Below are 20,700 nucleotides of genomic sequence, written 5' to 3'. Positions count from 1 at the left end.
AAGGGAGGGAGGGAGGTAGGGAGGGAGGAAAGAGAGGCAGATGGAGGAAAATGTGGGAGGAGGAGGAGGAGGAGGAGGATTGAAACAAGTAAAGAGGGCAAGAGATGACTAAGAGGCAGGAAAACACAGCACAGCTCAGCTCTGAGAGGTGAGGAGGGTGAGGGTGAGGGTGAGGGTGGGAGAAATGAAGTGAGAAAGGAACACAGCAGCGACTGTCAGAAAGTGAGTTTCGCACGTAGCCTGAAAGTGTTGCTGGTGGTGGTGAGAGCGAGAGAGAGCGACTGTAAAAGAGAGAGGGAGGGAGAAAAGAAAGAAAGAAAAGAAAGAAAGAAAGGAAGGCAGGGAGGGAGGGAGGTGCCAGCTGTCTCCTCTCCGATACTTCTGAGCAACGCTTTGCCAGTTCAGCCCTCGACTCTGCAGCTTTCACTTTCCAGAGACGAGACATGGACACACACACCTTGTAAGAAGCTATATTCCATAGACTAACAGAGGTGTTGTCATTTCTGTCCCTCCATGCTAACAACACATAGTTAACGGCTTTTGGAAGCAACAATATTTAAAAGCCTGTGAGGGTTTTGGTGCCAGTGTGGGCAGGTGGCTGCAAAGCTCTGGTTGGCAGTAGCATCGACTGTCCCTTCCCTCCTTATTTTACACAGTGGATGGATGAGATATTAATCATTATATTCACTCAAATATTTTTCAACCATTGTTGTTTCAGTGGCAAAGTGACTCATGTTAATTCTCCATTCTCCTCCCAAACAATCGGTGACTAATCAGAGTTCAGTGAAGGGGCAGATGAGCCCGGCATGATGAGCAAAACCAGACAATATCACATGCATTTGACAATATGGAGATAATATGGAAATGTGTGTACAGAAGGACTGATTAAACCCCACGGATTCTGCACTCATACAGTACACATACTTAGTGTTTCCATCTCCAAATCGTCTTCATACCCAGCAGCTTATCTTGAGTAAATGAGCCTTGTATCATCATGTTGCACCACTGCAGCTTCCTATAGCTATCCTATATTCTAGATGGAGAACAGCTGTAAACAGCTCTTTTGGCCCAAACTTGGGTAGTGGATTATTATTCCTTCTGTTAAAACTGTATGAATATAATTCTGGGCAGTATGTGTGTGTGTGTAGACAACCTGCTCAAGAGACATTATGATATCTTTATTTTAATGATAATTGTTGAGAGATGGGACTTGTGTACAAAGAATAATGAATTCTGCTGAAAGTGGATTTATTCTAGATGAATGAAAAGCAACATAACACACACACAGTGCAAAAACGACGTGTAGTGACTGGGAGTGGGCTCTGCCTAGTGTGTCTGTCGATTGATTGATTACGTATTGATGTTAACACCCTCATAACATGACCAACCTTGCAGCATTACAGTAGATGAATGGTCAGTTAATAAATGTTATTTGTTGTGAGGTTTAACCCCATTGTGAGATTTGATTCATTGTGTTTGCCTGCAGTTAGGTTGATGATGGCTAAAGCTGTAAAATACTAACAGACTCTCTCCATCCAATCAGAAGCAAGTCTTTTCTGTTGCCATGGCGTACAGTTACAGTACTGGTGGAGATCAGCATGTTGATGCAGATCCTGGTTTTTGCTCGCAGCGTTGAGTCGTCACTTAAACTTATTTAATTATCAGTGTGTGCTACAGCAACTATAGAGGAATTTTTTTTTTTTTTTTTATTGGAAGCTTGTGCCTTCAGAGTATCTTGTCTTCTGCATGCAGGTTGTGTTTGTGGTGTGTGAGGAGATTGAGGAGCTGTTATCTTCTGTAGCTGTGTGATTACACTCAGCTGACGGCTCCTAAAGAGCAGCGACAAACATAAACATTGCCTCTCATCACGCTGCCACGGTAACCAGGTGGCATCCCCGATTGGATTGGATTGGATTGGTTTGGAAAATGTCAGTTTCTCTTGCTCTGCTCCTCTTTAACCTCCTGCTGAATATAATGTATTATAATTTGGACCTTTTCTGACCAAGATCATGATTTTATTGACTGAACTGAATGATGCATTGTGGGTGCAAAGCTTGGCCGTCCCAGAGCTTTTTGTCTCCGGTAACATCCTCATTGATCGGTGCTCAATTAAATATAACGAAAAGAATGAAAAATCGTGGCCAATGGGAAGTGTGTATGTGTGTGTGTGTTTGTTATCTGTGTGTGAGTGTGTGTGTGTGTTGGTGGGTGTGACTCTCTGTCATAGTCAAACACACCGGAGCTGCACACAAAGACACCAACACAGCGGCTCAGGTAAGGTAACCCCAGCGGGGCCGCCGTCCGGCCATCGGAGAGCCGCTGATCGAACGCCGTGGACACACCTCATCCATAATGCACACAGCCAGGAAACATTATGCCACCTCCTCTTGTCCCCTTTGCCTCCTTCCTCCCCTCCCTCCCTCCCCCCTTCTGCCCTCCCTCTTTCCTCCCTCTCTCTTACAAAGGCTAAGAGGGAAAAGAAAGAACAGCCTTTCCCTTGATCTCAAAGAGCAGCCTAAGCAATGAGTGTGCCGATGTGTGTGTTTTTTTTTTTTACTCGGGACTGTGTAGCCATGACACACACATACTTACATGCATGCATGCATGAACACATTGCACACACACACACACACATACAGACACACACACACACACACACACAGTGGCTTCACCTGAGCCCATTTATCTAGTGCCAAGCTTAGGCATGAGCCTTCACAATGATAGATCTCCCTTCTCGCTCTCACGCTCAATTGTCCGACTCCGATTGCTCACCAGCTTAATCAATCATGCTCTCCAGGTAAACCCGGCGATACGGCAGCGCACACATGCACTCTACTCCGTGTAGAGGCTTTTTATTTATTTATTTATTTGTCGCTACAGAACGGGTCACCTGTACGGCTTTGAATCCTCTCGCTTGCACATGTATAGTATGTAGTTGGCGATATGTTTGTGACTCAGGAGGGATTAAGAGACAGAGCACAGGTGTGTTTTGTTCTGTGGGCGAGATTAGAGAGGAGGTGAATAATAATAAACCAGCAGCACTCTGTAGTTTAACAGGGTTTCCCCTCTTTTCTTTGCACCAACTTGGTTCTCTCTTGGTTCTTATCTTCCTCTTCTCACTCTGTCTGATTGTGTCTTCTCTTCTCCCCCCTCCAGGCTGTAGTTGCATGAAACCTCACTATCTGCAGCCCTCCCTCCCTGTTTCATTGACACCCAGCGTCTTTAACTTTCTCACGACCTCTCTGTGTCTCTTTTCTCTGTTTCTGTCTCTCTGCCCTTTCCAGCACGTTGCTCGTCATCGGCCTTGTAACAATATGACAGACTGGGCTCTCGTCTGCCATCGAGGGGTCGTATAACGTGGCCATCATGAGCTTAGATCAATTCAAGAATGTCACTGTCTTGTCGACTTCACAGGACGGTTGAAGGCGGAGGACCGAAATCCTTTGAATATAAAAGATTCCTTGGGTTTTTCTGTCTTTTTTTTCTCTTCAGGATAATACAAGGTTGTCAAAGTGTGAACAGAGCGCTGCAGACTGAAATGACAGGTATGAACACCAGCGCTGGGATTCGCTACTGATCTCCCTCCCTAAAAATTGACTCGATTAAATATAGATTCAGATATTTCAGCTGCGCTAAACCAGTTGTGTTTGAATAAGAATGAGATTCTCAGAGAACTCATGCAGAGTTGTACCTCTGTAACGCTGTGCATTATTAAAAGGCCCTGGAGCAGTCGCATTAGCAATGCAATGAGCAACAGTTTAGACACAGCTCAAGAAATAACAGCGAGGAACCAACAAGTGCACGTAGCTTCTTCTTGCAACATACCGATGCTTTTCTCCTGCTCTTTGCTGACTTTGCTGTTATTTAAATCTGCAGCCTTTTACACCTGTGACCTCCACGAGTCGCATATTACAAAGATCCATCTCAGAATTCTTATGAATCAATATTGGATTATTCAAATGAAGATGGATTTCAGTTGAAATATTGATTTTTTTTCTTTTCTTTTTTAACATACTGTAGCTCTAACACTCAGTGAAATCTATTAGCAAGTCCTGTGAGAGACGTAAGAATGGAAGAGTATTAGGGACACTCATGAAACAGAAAATGAGAGGAGGGAGATTGTTTTTCCTTGAGCACTTTGAGGAAAAAGGCGAAATGTTGTGGAAGAAGTGATATATCAAATAAGTTTGCAGTTGCATAACTTTAGAAACCTACTCTTACCAATACTCTCCAAGGATGCGTTCAATTGTCAGTCGCACTCCACTCCTAATTTGATGGACTAGAGACGACATTTTGACATCGTATTTCAACGTTATTCTCAACATTTCAACTTTATTCTTGGAAGTGCATTTTTCATGATTGGCCCTAATACTCATAAGTGATGCTTATAATGATGACATCACTTATTTCTGATCTAAGAAAGTTAGTGTAGTTCCTCTCATTTGATAATGTTTGTCTTCTGTTTTTGCCAAAAACTTAAAAATCCATTTTATCCCCTCAAACTAAAACTTTGCTTTTGTTCCTTCTATTCTGCTTTTATTTTTTAAAAGAAAACTCACAGTGTCCATCATTTGAAGTGGCTCTGTAACAAGATTATGAGATTTTCCGCTCTTGCCAAGACTTTGTAATGTGAAAGGACTGTTTTGAAATTACTTATAACTTTGAAAAAACAAAGTTTTCAATGTGAGCTTTTAAGCCAACGTCTTATGTGATTATAAAGATACAGAACTCAAAGGGCTTCGGAGAGAAATGTTCATCTCTACGTGCTTTTGTGATGCTATTTCTTGTTTACAAACACTCCACACAAGTGTCAAGTAGTATGTTAAAGAGGCTGTGATGTTTTACTGGTCGTCCACAATTAGACAGGAGGATGCTGTGCAGATTAATTTGAGTTTGAGTTTGAGCAGCAGCAGCAGCAGCAACTCGTCTGGCGGACAGATGTCTGAGGAAAGGTCAGACAGATGGAGCCACATTAAAGATGAGTTAAAGCTAACTGTACACTGGTCAGGACATCCAGCTTGATCCCCGTACACACCAATGAGCAGTGATGCCTCTCCAGTCCAGGGAGCCAGGTGCACTCTACACCCCCCTCCGTCTCATTTCCCATGGTTATCTGCCATCTGTTATAGAGGCTCTGATGCCCCGAGCTCCGACCCACCTCTCATTGGATCATGCACCACAAAAACAGTCCATGTTGTTGTTCCATTGGTTGTAAAAGAGAGAGAGAGAGAAGGGAGGAAGGGGAGGGGGGGTCAGCGTCTTCTGATTAGATCACAATGACATTTGCTTTAATCATAATCTTTCCCTGCAACCGGAGCGACTTCGTGTAGCAAAGGGACTGGTTCAGATTTAATAACAGTGGTAATAATGATACATGAAATACTGTCGGTCCTGTGTATTAATTAAAGAGACTGTATGTGATGGTGTAACGAAACAGAGGCAGCTGTGTCAACAAGGACTCGGCCTCTACTTTATCTCAAATGTATCATCATCAGCTGTATGTGTGTGTGTTGTGTTGCATCTTATACATGACAAACTCTTGAACACAAAAGGGTAAATGATGTTATGCAACCCAATGTCAAGTGGTGTAACCGGTGTTTTTTCATAAAAATCTGACTAAATACGGGTTAATTAAAGCAGATATCAGTGGAATGTTTTTGTTAATATAAGTCCTAAATAGTCCTATTTTCCGTCAGCAATCACTTACATGAAGTATTTCAGCCTAAACACGAGTCTCTCCGTCACTCTGCTCTGCTGTAACCCGAGGAGAAAATTTTCCTTGTGGGATACAAGTGTTATCCAATGAGGAGAGAGAACGGCATGAAGGGCTGTGTGTGCAGCCAAGGGATGCGCGTGAATGTGGTGACGTGGCACGAGGACCAATTGATGCCTGACAAGGGCGGGGGCTGCTAACTCATGGTGTGTTCAAAGAAACTCGTACTTTGTGTTTTTCCTTCCTGTGAAGTCATACCAGTTCGATCTGGTACGAGTTCACGGGTCGGAAGTTACGAGTGGCCGTTATAGGGAACTTTCACAGACAACAGGATGGTAAAAACACGAGCTACGGGTTACCTGGAACGCTACCAAGTCGTAGTTGTGACTTGAAGCTGTAACTTACGGTTTCAAAAGCCTGCCTTGAACGCAGCATTAGCCGAAACGGCCGTGAAGCTGATATCTGCTTTAACTGGGAGTCAAGTTTGGAATAAATTTAATGCAACACTTTAGTTTTTTGACAAATTTTACATAATTTGTCACATTATTTAGAAAAAAATAAGTGTTTTTAGCACATGTCTGGCTCAGTATTGGAAGGAAATAGCTGTTTTTTTCTCATAACATTGCCACTTTATTCTCGTAAAATTACGACTTTATCTCCTAATATTATGACTTTATTCTCGTCATATAAAACCAACATACAAAATGCCCATTTTAACAAGTCTGCTGCATGTGTTTCACGACAATTTTTTAAAAGATATTTCAGAACTTCTCACCTTGCCAACCCTGATTAGTCACATTGGGCTGAATGCAAGTTGTTTTTAGAGTTTGTGTCCTTAAACCCCCCCTTTTAAAAAAGAATTATGGCCATGAAATCAATAATAGTGTTAAACAGGCATTAAAAACACAAACTTTGACATCCTGAGGCCGTTGATGAGCCTGGGAAATCACAGCCACCGCAGCTGCAGACATAAATATTAGTTTGTGTGACTGCTAACAAGGCCGGGCATTATGACGAGCACACAGTGCGGAGTGTGTTGTGGTGTCTCGAGGACTATCAGGTGTCTTATCTTATCCCACAGCGTGAGTGTCCTTACAGTACGTTGCTGCTGTGATAACACCACCGAGCCCCGAGAGGAGCTGGCCCGGCCCGTCCTGTCCTGTCCTCTGTGTGTGTGTGTGTGTGTGTGTGTGAGTCTAGAGGGACGCCTCCAGATTGCCTAGCAGCGAGCGGTAGCTAAGCAAAGCACTTAGAGACCTGCAGTCTCCAAGGGGGGGAGTCGGGGGAGTCGGGGGAGTCGGGGTGGGGAGGGGGAGGGGGAGGAGGGAGGGAGGTTAGCGCTCAGTGCTGATGATTGCCATGGATGATCCCACCTGCAGCTAAGAGCACATTACATGCAGACAAAAAAAAGAGAGAAACCTTTCTAATGCGATCGGCCGTCGCCCACGTACGTAACCAGAAGTTGCATCATGTTTTTGAACCGAGGAGAGAGAGGGCGTCCATTTAAAAAAACAACAGGAGGTGATGGAGAGCGTTTTGTTTTGTGTCAGCGAAAATGAAAATGATAATGACGTGAACTTGGACAGAACCACCATTAAACAACACACACTAAACCATGTAATACAAGATAATAAAACCCTCACTGCAAATACACAGAGACAGGAAGAGGACATACTGTATGTAAAGTGGTCGCTCACTTATTCCACTTCTCTTTCTTTTAATACTTTTATCTTGAAGTTTTTTATTATGCAAGAACAACACAACTCATTCCTGCTTAATTACACAGTTAAAGCAGAAGTGAGTGATATATTTGTGTTAATATAAGTCTTAAATAGTTATATCTTCCGACAGCAATCACTTACATAGAGTGTTTGGACTGAAACACGGGTCTCTCAGTCCCTCTGCTCTGCTCTGAGCCGAAGAGAAAACATTTATCGTATCCTACAGTTTTTATCCAATGAGGAGAGAGAACGGCATGCAGGGCTGTGTGTGCAGCCAAGGGACGCCGTGAATGTGGTGACGTAGCGACGAGGACTGTTATGGTGCGTTCAAGGAAACTCGTATTTTTCCGACCGTTAAGTGGTACCAGTTCGATCTGGTACGAGTTCACCGGTCGGAAGTTACGAGTGGCCGTTATAGTGACTTTCACCAGTAAAACAGGTCGGAAAAACACGAGTGGGTTGCCTGGAACGCTACAAAGTCGTAAGTTGTGACTTGAAGCTGTAATTTACGATTTCAAAAGCCTGCCTGGAACGCAGCATTAGCGAAAACGACCGGATCACTCACTTCTGCTTTAACAAAGGACTGAGGTAAAAGAATAACAACAGTAACTAAACAGAGTAGAATAAATAATAGAGACAAACAATTAAACCAAATAGATTTATAAATAAATTAGAAATGAACACTAAATTGTGATACATGTGTCACTAAGACATCTTAATCATTGTACCTGGATGTTAATATTGGTTTATGCATGCAGCTGTCTGTGTATATATTCAATAAAAGGTTGCCAGATCTTTAAAAATATCTGTTCATCACGACGACATAGGTGATTTTCTCCTAGGACAAACGGGTCACGATTTCATTTAATACCCATTTTTAATATAGAGAGACTGTAAATTTGACTTCCAGGTTAACGCAATACAATTTCTGGAAACAGTAAAAGCTTTATCAATAAATTTCCTGGAGCTCTGACTTAGTTTCTAGTTTGTTTTACAGTATTTCCGAAAAGACACATTGATTTTAGTGTTGCATATGTCAAACCAAAATGTTGTGCAGTGTAACATGGTACAGTACGGCATTTAAAACACTTCTCCTCTGTCAGTGTGACTCTTTGCATCTGTTCAGTCACAGTGGGTGTGTGGTTGGTTGTGTGTTTGTGTGTCTGCATCAGCATTTGCATTTCCCTCTTTTTATTTTTTTTTATTTTTTGGATGACACCCAAATTATGAATCATGACACGTCTAAGTGTGATGGCGCTGCATTGTGTGTGTCCACCTCATTAGTCACCCAATGTGCTGTATCAGGCTGCTTTGCATGCACGCACACACACATACACACATACACATACACATACATACATACAGCCAAAACGAGGCCATAGAGTCAGCTTAACCATCGCACCATTTGAATCTATGTGGGCATCGACAGTAAAACATGCTCTAGGTAATGCGAAGTAATTGTGTATGTGCGTGTGTGAAATAATAGATAATATCCGTGCCACACAGCAGCAGCAGCAGCAGCAGCAGCCTTTCACCCTATTAACTTGAGTCTGTGGAACCAATTTTAATTCAATTTAAGAAGTCATTTTCCCCGGGAATTATCTTATTTGGATATTCTGGTAATCCTGTAATGACGGGAATCAGCACAGTTACAAATCTCTCACTTAGTTCAGAGTTTTTTTTAACGAGTTCAGCAAAGTTTCAAACCAGAGAGAGAGAGAGAGAGATGCTGCGACAGTTTCTCCAACCTCCCTGTGTGTCTTGTTTTGTTGTGATGGTAGCTTTGGATGATGGAGTTTAGGGATTTGAACCATGAGGGTCGAAGCTCGTTGGGCGTCGGTAGTTTATCATGAGGGGTTTTTATGCTCATATTCATTATAGTGAGGAGGAATAATATTACTCATCCATCCACCGCCGGTGTGAAGGTTGTCCTCCACTGTTTTAGAAAAGTGGATTGGAGTTGAGATGGACCACATCTGACATCTAAGGGGAAACAGCAACAACAATGAGACCAGTAATAAATCTCTTGTTATTATTGGATTGGTTTCCTTCCTGCAGCTGGAGCTCAGCTTCAACGTGTCACTGGGGTGTCTGTGAATGCACAAGTGCCAGATCAATATGGATTTTGAATTTGCTCTCTAAATATGGTTACGTTGAAATATGTGGACAGACAGGTTTAGTCTCCCTCTCCTCTTCCTCTTCCTCTCTCTCTGTGTTTTATCCCTTCATACTTTTTCTCTGCAGCTCCACATCAGCATGTAAATGAGCATCGACTGTTCAGGGTTGAATTTGCAAACGGTGTTGATCATCTCAAATGAAGATAAGGCACCTAGATGAGACTTTAAACAACCCAGAGCTGCTGGGTGTTCTCATGTCTTGACCAATCCAATTATTTATTGATAATCCAGGATTCAACATGTGCAGTTGGAGTGTCCGATGATCTCAACAAGTGTTTGTTCTTGGTTGTCGGAGCAGCGGCATCCTTCTCTGTCTCAGTCCTAGGTATCTGATGACTAGACTTATTTCCTCCAAGAGCTGCTCCTCTTCTACAAAGCCTATCAATCAATCAATGAATCAATCAGTCTTCCAGTCACTTCCCTGCACCACAACATCATTAACCAGCCCTTACAGTACTTTAAACTTCAGGTGCACTTCTTTACTTCTTTAATACTTCAAGGTCTCCTGCTGCAGTGTTGTGTTGTGTTGTCCTTCACTATGAAGTTGTAAATGTAAATGTGATGTAATGAACTGCAATGCGTTCTTTTTTTCCCCCTCGTCGTCTTGTATTTGGTAGATTGGAGAGATTTTCTTTTCACCGGTGTAATCGCTAAAAGCTCTCTTTGGAAGAAATGTGAAGGGAGTTGGATAATAATCTTACTACAACACAAAGCATACATAGCTACAGTATAGGAGGCAGAGATCTGAAGGAGGAACATGCACACATCCACCACCAGTCTGTACAAATGTGAAAAACTATATTTATATAACCAATTATAGACTGAAATCAAAACATAATCCATCATAATGATAACAAGAAACATGAAACTGCAAAAAATATGTTATAATATGATAACAAAAAAAAGGGGACAGCTGGTTTTTAATCAGAGATCTTCTGCTCCATAGTGGGGAACAGATAACAGATGTAAAACTATTCTTGTTTCAGACCAACTGGAGGCAGAGCGTCACAACCGAAGACTCTTTTCTTCTCCTATAATCAGATACAACACACATCCAGAGCCTTTATCTGTGAAACTCTAACACACCCATGTAGTCACGCATTTGTACTGTAGATATTTGATTTGTGTGCATTGTGTGCATACCTCGCTCTGTGTTTTGTGTGTGTTGCTGCTATAATTAGAAAGCATTAATCTTAATGGTGTATATTGATTTGTCAACGGAGCTGAGAGCTGATGGATACCGGAGCTCCTCGTCATTACTCCATGACCTCACAGCCCCAGGCTAACACACACACACACACACACAAACACACACATACACATAATGAGACTTGTTTCACTATTCACTACTTACTCTATGGGGTGCCCTCATTGACTTACTGCATTCCCAAACCCCTCTTGTCCTAACCTCCATCATCATCATCACAAATAAAAGCAAAACCTCTAACCATTAAACCAGGTCAAGTCTTCCCATGGGTCGGTTTTGCATTGCAGTTTTAAATCCCCACAGGATATAAAAACAAAACATGCAGCGCTTTCACACCTCTCAGCAGAGTGTTATTGCTCTTTTTATGGATTTAATGTGTTTATGTGTTCGTGTTGCAGCAGTAGGAGATGCACATGAAGCAAAAATGAACATCGAGTTACAGGGAAGGGAATCCCCCTCTGATGTCGTAGTTACATGTGCACCTGTCTCTCTTCCTGCTTTACTGTAATCTCTCTCCCATCTATTTTTCTTTTCTTTTCTTTCTCGTGCTTCCTGTTTCTATTGTTACTACTTTTTTGTCTAGACATTTTCCTGCAGTCATCCATCCAGCACAGAGGTTTAAAAGCAGCTTGCTTGCTTCTCTTGCACTTTTATTTTCCTTGCACTCTTTGTTTCTTGCCACTCCGGGCTAATCTGCATGTGTACAGTATGTAAATGTGTCTCTAAGTTCATTGTGTGTGAGACAGAGAAGAAATAAAGAAGAGGAGGAAGAGGAGGAGGAGGCGGAGGACTGTTGTGGAAAAGTCTCAGTGGAAAGTGTGAATATGCGCGTGGAAACCTCGGAGCTTGTAATATGATTCGGGGTATCCTGTCCACTCAGGTGCATGCCTCATGTGTGCTGTGTGACACAAACACACACACACAGCCTCACATGTACCAGTTCATTTCATGCATTTTTATTTATTTTTTTTAAATTTCCAGGTGGAGTTTCTAATGTTTCCTCTGACGATTCGATCACAGCAGCAGCAGCAGGAAATGTTTTTGAGTTTTGCCATCAGCGTCGCCTCTAAATCATTTTTTTAATATCCTGATCTGACATGTTTACTGTTGGACAGATGCGTGAGACTCTGCAGGATATTTATAGTTGTTAATCTCATTATTAATATAAGTATTAATCAGTTTGTTTGGACTCAACCAGGCTTTATTAATGTACTACAGTACATCAAACATGTGACCCTATTACTTAATCTGAAATAAATCTACCTGATTATAACACTGGAGGACAAACGCTAACATTTGTCATTTGTCTTCATGGGATATTTTGACTTTATCCATTAAAACTTCAATCTGCATCTTAATAAAATGTGCAGAAAGTGAAGAGTTATAAAGAAATTGAAAATATTATGTTGTTATTTTACTAAAAACTTTACATTACATTACAAATGGGAAAACAAAACTCATCATCAGTGACATTGATTTAATCCATTTATACTGTAGCTTCCGGCTCTGATCAACTCACTTTTTTTATTATTATTTTATTGTTTTATTTTATATTAGTGGACACAACAACAGCTTGTCTCTGGGCAGTAATAGTGGTTGTAAATGATTTTATGTAGGTGGTGATGGAGCCTGTTCAGTAAATATTAAATTTATAAAGTTATAGGTCATATTGGACACAAAGATTTTAACAAACTAAGCATGAATTTTATCATCTACTCCTCAATTTAATTATATAATTATGAAAAATGCGATAAATATGTAATAGTAGATGCACAAAAAGATGTAAAGACACAAAATAATAACATGCAAGGTTACACACTGGATTATGAGTCTCCTTGCCGCACACACCCACACATGAGACAACCATGAATGTGTCTCATTTGAGCCTGACAGCCAGCCAGACACCGGTGATAGATGGATGTTGTTACACTGTGATAATAGGTGCTGCCAGTCGGCCTCCTCCTTCCCTCATGGTCTTGTTAGCCCACGCAGCACTTGTCCATCTCGCTCGCTCCGTGCCACAGTGGACGCCTGTTAATGCGACCAGTGGATCCAGTCGGAGTCATTAAAACGGGTCAAAGCAGCTCCAACTGCGATACATGTGCTCCCACTGTGCATGTAGTTATTAAATATATCTTGCACCCAGCACTGAACCATGTGTAACCCTTTCTATTGTTAAAAAGACTTACTGTATGTCTGATTTGCTTGCAGCCAGTCCACCCATCGTTTCGAATGCGGGGGTTTGGTTTTACTTCATTATGGATATCTCGGGAATGCTGAAGGGTAGCAATGTAAAACTTAAAAAAAAGAAAGGAAAACAGACATTTTAGCTTTCCAAATGAGCTCTTCTGGTATGTCCGACGCTCACCATGAATCTGAATAATCCAATGTGAACAGGATTATTGTTATTCAAAACATCCAGGGCTGTTTTGAGAGGATGAAAAGAGCTGTGATGTTTGATCCTTGTGGTATTTTGACTGAAGCATGTCATAGAGATGTCTTTAAGACACCTGGGAACTGTTTTAATTTGTGGAAAGGGGGCAGAATACGTCTCCTTTAAAATCCAGGGTTGTTTGCCATCAAATGATATATTTATATATATATTAATTTACATCAAGATGGTTGCTCCGTTGCCTTGAATGATCTTGATTATCGGAAAAATGCATTTATACCTATTTTACACAAGCTAAAACCAAGACATGGGGCCTCACATGGAAGGAGAAAGTTTGTTTACTGCGGGAAACAAGACAAAAAAGCCTGTGCACCCCATGGAAATGTACAGTAAACAGAAACTGTTTTCATGCCAGGCGAGTGGGGCATTTTTCCAAATAATATATTTTGTATCATAGTTAGAGCCCTTATTCTTTCCCTCCTAATCCCCAAGACCTCAAAGAACAGTTATATAGTGTCTAAAAAGAAGTTAATAATAATTTTCTGTGTGTTTTCCAACAAATATGTGTGAAATGTATTATTAATTTAATTTTCTGATCATATAGCTTGTTCTACATTCATATGACACCACTACAGCGTGGATATTCTGAAAGCCCAGGTTGTCACTTGATTGTGCATCACAGGGCTGAAGTTTTACAAGGATTAACACACAAAGAGACTAGGAAAATGGATTAATGTGAAATCTGTTGTGTATTGACTATATTAATCAACTTATCATTTCTCCACTTAGGTTTTTATACAGACAGATACCTACCGGATTATAGGACAGATCCATCAAGACTTGTACAGTATATTGACTCACCAGTTAAATTATCCTTAGATAAATGGTCACTCTCTTCTTTATAAAAGGCTTTGGGCAGCTGTTGCATAAAAAAAAATCTGAGTGGACTTTATGGATTCGTGCCACGGTGCAGCAGGTGAAGCCATCACAGCATCTATAACAGAGCACTCATCAGGAGTGATGGACACGCGGAGCCATGTTAGAGACAGTAATGGGGTGAATAGGTGGAGCGGGTCTTCTATTCCTATAGCTTTATTACTTCATTTGCCTGCGTGGCATCGGCCCATCAGGGTCTGTCAGTCAACCCCCACCGCGTCTCAGTGCCAGACCTAATATCTGTCAGATGCCTTTCATTCTCCTCCAGGGGGCAAATGTTGCTTTTTTACTTCTTCTTCTCAGTCGGTGCCGAGCGCAGAGATGAGATGAGATGAGATGAAATGAAATGTAATGGCACCGAGGTGGAATAAGAATATTAAATAGTACGTAGAGTAATATGTGTCGTTATACAGAGAGCTGATTTGAAGCTGGGTATGAAAATTATGAGGTATATATGTGTGAAAGAGGGAGATTAACTCTTTTTTTTGTGCATGGAAATGGGATGTGAGCCTGTATTGGAAATATTGTGTGTGTTTTTTTTGTAGGTGTGTGAGTTCTGCACCACTGAGCTGCAGCTGAGATGATTCACTGACACTGATGGTGTCGTGATCTCCTCCTGACTGGGGAAATGACCTCAGTCCCTCCAACTCTCTCTGTATCTGTGTGTTTCTGTGTGTGTCATTGTGTCCAAGTAAATGCTCATCCTGCAGTTTTGACAGCACGCCTGCATCACTGGTTATTTGAGACCTCTGTGATGAGTGTATGAGTGTGTGTGTGTGTGGATGACAAACCAGCTTCTGATGTAAAGCAGAGGGCTGATTCACCGGCCAATGGTTCCTCTCCCTCTCTCTCTCTGTTTCTGCTTCGCTCGGCTTCGTTAATTATAAAAATGTTTCGCTGTGTAAACACAACAGACTTTTGCTGTGTTGCATCTCTCCAAAAGATCAAAGCAGAAGCAGCTTGTTGAAGACAATAAATGTAAAAGACTGTGAACAGAATATCTTTCTCCTCCGTCCTCACCATGCAGCAGCAGCAGCAGCTTCTGTTTGCTTTTATTTTTATTTTTTCCCCAAATGTTTATCATCCAGTTTTTGTTCTTTTTCAGTAACTCTTCTCGGCTGCACCCTCTCTCTTTCTAAAAACATGCACTTCTGCTGCCTCAGCTCCTTCTTTTTCTGAACGCCACCTCTCAACAACAACAACAGAACCACCACACACACACACACTCTCTCTTTCTTCAAGGTTGCTTTGTTTACACCAGGGACGACTCAATGCACTGAAGCCGGCTGTCACGGCGGTGACCAGAACAACTGACATCCCTGTAGGTGTCAAGAGGACACACACACACACACACACACACACACACACACACACACACACACACACACACACACACACACACACACACACACACACACACACACACACACACACACACACACACACACAATGACATTTCCAATTGAATCGCACGGCTACAGTTCAACCTGAGCTGCACTATTATTATTTTTATTATCTGATCTATAATAACACATGCATTCAGTTCTTTGGGACACAACATTTTCTGCAGGTTCACTTTGTATTCAGACTGGCGTGCCTATGTTCCCACAGCCCTATGTTCCCTCATTTCTAAGGTTTTTTCTTTCTTTCCAAAAATTAGGCCCTATGTTCCCACATTTCCTTTATGATCAATTTGCATCAGATTTTATCCCCATTTCTACCAATTTCGTAGTCAATTACAGTACACCCAACCTTTTATCCAGTAGCAGTTGACTACAGATGTAATGTAGCTTTTAGCACTACTCCAACATAGGGTTGAGTGACGAACCCTTATACCAAAATTAAACTCACCTCCATGAGTTAGTGCAATTTAGACAAACTTCTACAGTAGTACAAATAGTGTTAGTAGTAGTAAACAAAGCATTAGAAAGTTTGTAGGTCATAGTGCAAAGGACCCTAGGTTGAAATTACTCTGAATCATCCCTTTAAAATAAAAATGACTTGACTTAGAGTTTCATTTTGAGAAAATTCTTAGAAATAAGAAAAATCTTAGAAATGAGGCAACATAAACCTGAGGGAACATAGGGCTGTGGGATCATTGGGCTGTGGGAACATAGGGCTGACCCCTAAATATTCACATCAATCTGCGTCTGTGAGGGTTAAATTAAATTAGCAGTGTGGGGAGCGCCTCCTCTCCTGCTTAGTCCCTGACTAATCCACCTGTCTCTGTGTCTTTGGCCATAAAATCGAAGGCACTCATCAAAGTGGCGTTCGTCTGCACCACCACGCACTCCTCATTCCTCGCGACTGCTAATGCATTAAACAGTTTCTCCCTCTCTGCTGGAGAGCTCTAATGTTGTGTGTTTGTTTGTTTGTTGCTGCATATAGGACATGTCCATTAATAATATTGTGCGCCTGCATGCCTGGTGGATTAATTTCATTTCATTTCAGTTACAGAACGACTGCAGACCCTCGATCCCCCGTGGCTCCGTCCTGTAGGAAACATCGCTTCTGTTCTGGCCTCTCGTGTGTTTCTGGTTTCTTGTTGTTCACTCACTTGTTTGTGTTTTCCCTCATTGTGACAGCAGCACACAGAGCAGTGTGAACTGACCTGCTGCAGAGTTACAGCTTCTCTTCTCCTTTTTGTTTTCCTTTACCTCCCTTTGCTTGCATTCTCGTACATAAAACCCAGTTTATACCTCTCTCTGGCTGTCGTTACACTACAAGGTTCAAGTCGCCCAATTCCGATTTTCTCCTGGATATCCGCCAATACGTCTGCAGTCTTAAAGCAGAAGTAAGCAATCCGGTCGTTTTGGCTAATGCTGCGTTCCAGGCAGGCTTTTGAAACCGTAAATTACAGCTTCAAGTCACGATTTATGACTTTGTAGTGTTCCAGGCAACCCACTCGTGTTTCTCCGACCTGTTTTACCGGTGAAAGTCACTATAACGGCCACTCGTAACTTCTGACCCGTGAACTCGTACCAGATCGAACTGGTACGACTTCACAGGTCGGAAAAACACGAGTTACGAGTTGCCTTGAACGCACCATAACGTCTTGTCAGCCGATGGAGTTAGCAGCCCCCGCCCTCGTCATGGATCTATTGGTCCTCGTCCCTACGTCACCACATTAATAATAATAATAATAATGGATTACATTTATATAGCGCTTTTCTACCGTTACCCGATACCCAAAGCGCGTACAGTAACCATTATTCATTCATACACATTCACACCGGTGGTGGTAAACTACGTGTGTAGCCACAGCTGCCCTGGGGCAGACTGACGGAAGCGTGGCTGCCATTTCGCGCCAAACGGCCCCTCCGACCACCACCATGATCATTCATACACATTCACACGAGGCAAGTTGGGTTAGGTGTCTTGCCCAAGGACACTACGACAGAGACTGGGAGAGAGCGGGATTCGAACCGCCAACCCTCTGATTATTGGACGACCCGCTCTACCGCCTGAGCCACTGCCGCCCCATTCAGGCGCATCCCTTGGCTGCACACACAGCCCTTCATGCCGTTCTCTCTCCTCATTGGATAAAACTTGTAGGATACGAGAAAAGTTTTCTCCTCTGCTTACAGCAGAGCAGAGTGACTGACAGACCCGTGTTTCAGTCCAAACACTCTATGTAAGTGATTGCTGTCGGAAGATAGAACTATTTAAGACTTATATTAACACAAAAATATCGCTTACTTCTGCTTTAACAGACAGATCAGATCTTTCCTGGCAATGCGAGTCGTATGTCATCGATAATAATATGAATTCTAGTTCTTGTTTTCATACAGTATAACATTCATTTACATGCGGATGGATCGAGGGCAAGCGAGGGAGCGCCAAGAGAGAGAAACACCAGATTTCACCTCCCGGCAAAAACTGAAACGAGCCGATTAGAAATCAAGAGAGGAAAAACAGACAATGTCCACGTCGTGTGTGTCCAAGAGGCTTAGTGAGGATCGGACGGTGGCACAACTGTCACCGTCACAGCCACTTCACTGAGTTTATTTTGTAAGGAGTGTTGGATATAAACTCTGTGCACCAGACTCATGTTCATTTGTTTATAATTATTATGAAACTATAAAGTGGCTTAATAAATCTCCTGTCTTTAAAAAAGTTCACTAGCTTATTTCCACTGGTTTCACGCAAGCAAAGCAGGTGTAATATCAGATATGGATCACTTCTGATACAACATGTAAACAGACAGTCAAAAAATTTCAGGTACAGGCAACAAATCAGAATTGGGCATCAAGGCAGTAGTGTGAAAACATCCTCCGTTTCTTTCCTTCTTGCATTTATCTCTCCAGTCCTGCTGGCTGCAGGAACTAGTGAGACGGAGGCAAGAAACCCTGACGTAGCTACAGTTTCGCCCCAGCTTCCTGCCCTCAGAAACATTAAAATGCAAAAGTATCAGCAGGTGGAAACGCCCTTTATCTCTTGTTGCAGGAACCTGCCTGTAAACTTTTTTAATCCAGATAAACACAGATAAGAGATTGTCACAGCAGAGTGTCCAAACCTCCCAGTATATTTCAGTCCGGCTCTTGAAAGTGAGCTTTTTCTTCCACAAAGATATTTTCTGAAACTTTTATTTTTTATTTTTATCTGTAGGTGTTTGAAGTCGCTGCAGTATTCACATCTTTTTTTTTTTTTTTTTACCCCAGGAGCTCTTAAAAGGCCCATTGTGCAAGTGTCACCTTCACTGGCAGAAAGTACATGGTGGCTTCTGTTTGACATAATAATTAGACTTATTAATGGACTTTAGTGATGGGTAGCAATTTCTGTGCTTTTTAAGAGATTAAACTTTTGACTGCTGCATGTAAGGGAAAAAAACAACATTTTTTGGAGTCTGTTTTGTGAAATCTTTTTGGTTCTGGACTGTATTTTATTCACACTGCAACCTTGCTGGCCTCAAAATGCATCAGACCATGACTTTCTGAATCTCCATAATTTGGTTTAATTGAGAGAGACTTGCTGACCGCAGAGGTGCAACACACCTGAACCCTTCGACCAGAAAAAAACTGGGCCGTTTATTCTCTGTATTTCTCTACAGAAATGGAAATGTGTTTCTATTCAGTGCTGCAGCTGCATTTGTTGTGTTTTCCTCTGTGCAAAGAGGAAAGTCTTTAGAGTATAAGCTTCTCAGTTGTATACGTTATAGTGTGAGAATCTGTCAGGATGTCAAATTAAAGAGGGTTAAAGTTTATGTGTTTGGGTGGATGTGAAAACTGGAGGTTCAGTTTTTTTCATTTTATGGAATAAGAATAAAAATATCTGATCAAAAAACAGAAAAGAAAAGAGAAGTGTGAGTTCAAAGAGGCCTTTGAACATCCAGGTTTGGCGACTTCAAAGTTTCAGCTGACCAGCTCCGTTCCCTCTGAAGCTCTGAGATGTATGAGGAGTTTTAGATGCACCTGCCTCCACACTGCAGGTTTTTACCTTTTATCAGTCAAATCTGGGGCTCTGGAGTTATAAAAGATGCATTTCGTCTTTTTCAGTTGTGGCTACAAGTTTTGTTATTGCAGGTTTTGTTTGAAAAATTAGGCTTAGTCACACGGGAACAATGCAAGTCTGATCACTTTTTGTTTTCAACGAAGCCAGCAAGAAGGCACTGCGATGGATAACATTAGATATCATAAGTTTTACCATTTGTATATCTGTGTAGTCTTATCTCTCATAAACAAGAGATTACGGGTTACGGGGCGCGTTACGTTTGTGTGGCGGTGTCGCCATGGAGACGAGAGCTGGGACACCGGGTCGGAGGCTCTGATCTTACAAGGTTGGTTTTCAGCCAAGAGACGCTAGGTGGAAGGCAGAGAGCCTCCAATCTCCCTGGAACTAGTTACAAGTCAGTGATTTAACCAGAACTAGGACTCTGGAGCTGTTATTAAGGTAAAAAATCTTGCAGAGTTCCTCTTAAAGTTGCCTGAAGCACCATCTGATCCTCTGGTTATGCATCCACATCTCTACAGGTGCAAAAACAGCCAAACACCAAACATAGATTATTTCAGGCCCTGAAGGCAACACTGCAGCTCCAGTTTGTTCGTTCATTCATTTGTTTGGTCGGGAGAGCGAGGTGGGTTTAATTGACCTATGGCTAAGCCACGCCCCCAAACACGATGAGCCAATCACAGTGCGCATAGCTAGCCCATACACTCGGACATTCTCTGCTTCCACGTCCATTGAAATGCATTGCAGTTAGTAAGTTTTCATCCGTTTTTATATGTTTTTTCTTGACATTTTAAGTTTAAAATGGTCAAACGGTGTTCATGGGGTACATGCAACTCTGACACTAGGTATCCTGAGAGGCAGGGTGAAGGGGTGTATTTTTTTAACCCTTTCCCAAGCCACATCTCAACCAAGAGAAGTGTCTGCTCTGGATAAAGTTATGCAGTAGACCACAACACCAACTAAACGTGGATAAACTTAACACGGATGTCTACATCTGTTCTAAGTTAAGTCAACAACGTATTTGAGGCAACATATTGTGAGAGATGTTTGGATGTTAGCCAGCATCACAACTAAGCATAAAGCCCGCTAGCTTAATGCTAACGTAT

At 42.0% G+C, this 20,700-nt stretch overlaps 1 protein-coding gene across 1 annotated transcript in view; it reads left to right on the top strand.

The window, feature by feature from the left end:
- kcnh2b (potassium voltage-gated channel, subfamily H (eag-related), member 2b) overlaps positions 1-20,700 on the top strand; it is a gene marked incomplete at both ends in the record, with an annotated part of 295,565 nt that overhangs the window by 32,804 nt on the left and 242,061 nt on the right. The window lies entirely within an intron of this gene.

This window comes from Trachurus trachurus (genome assembly GCF_905171665.1).
Source record: "Trachurus trachurus genome assembly, chromosome: 20".
Taxonomy (NCBI): domain Eukaryota; kingdom Metazoa; phylum Chordata; class Actinopteri; order Carangiformes; family Carangidae; genus Trachurus; species Trachurus trachurus.
The sequence above is the reverse complement of the archived record's forward strand: the minus strand, read 5'-3'. Positions and strand labels throughout refer to the sequence as shown.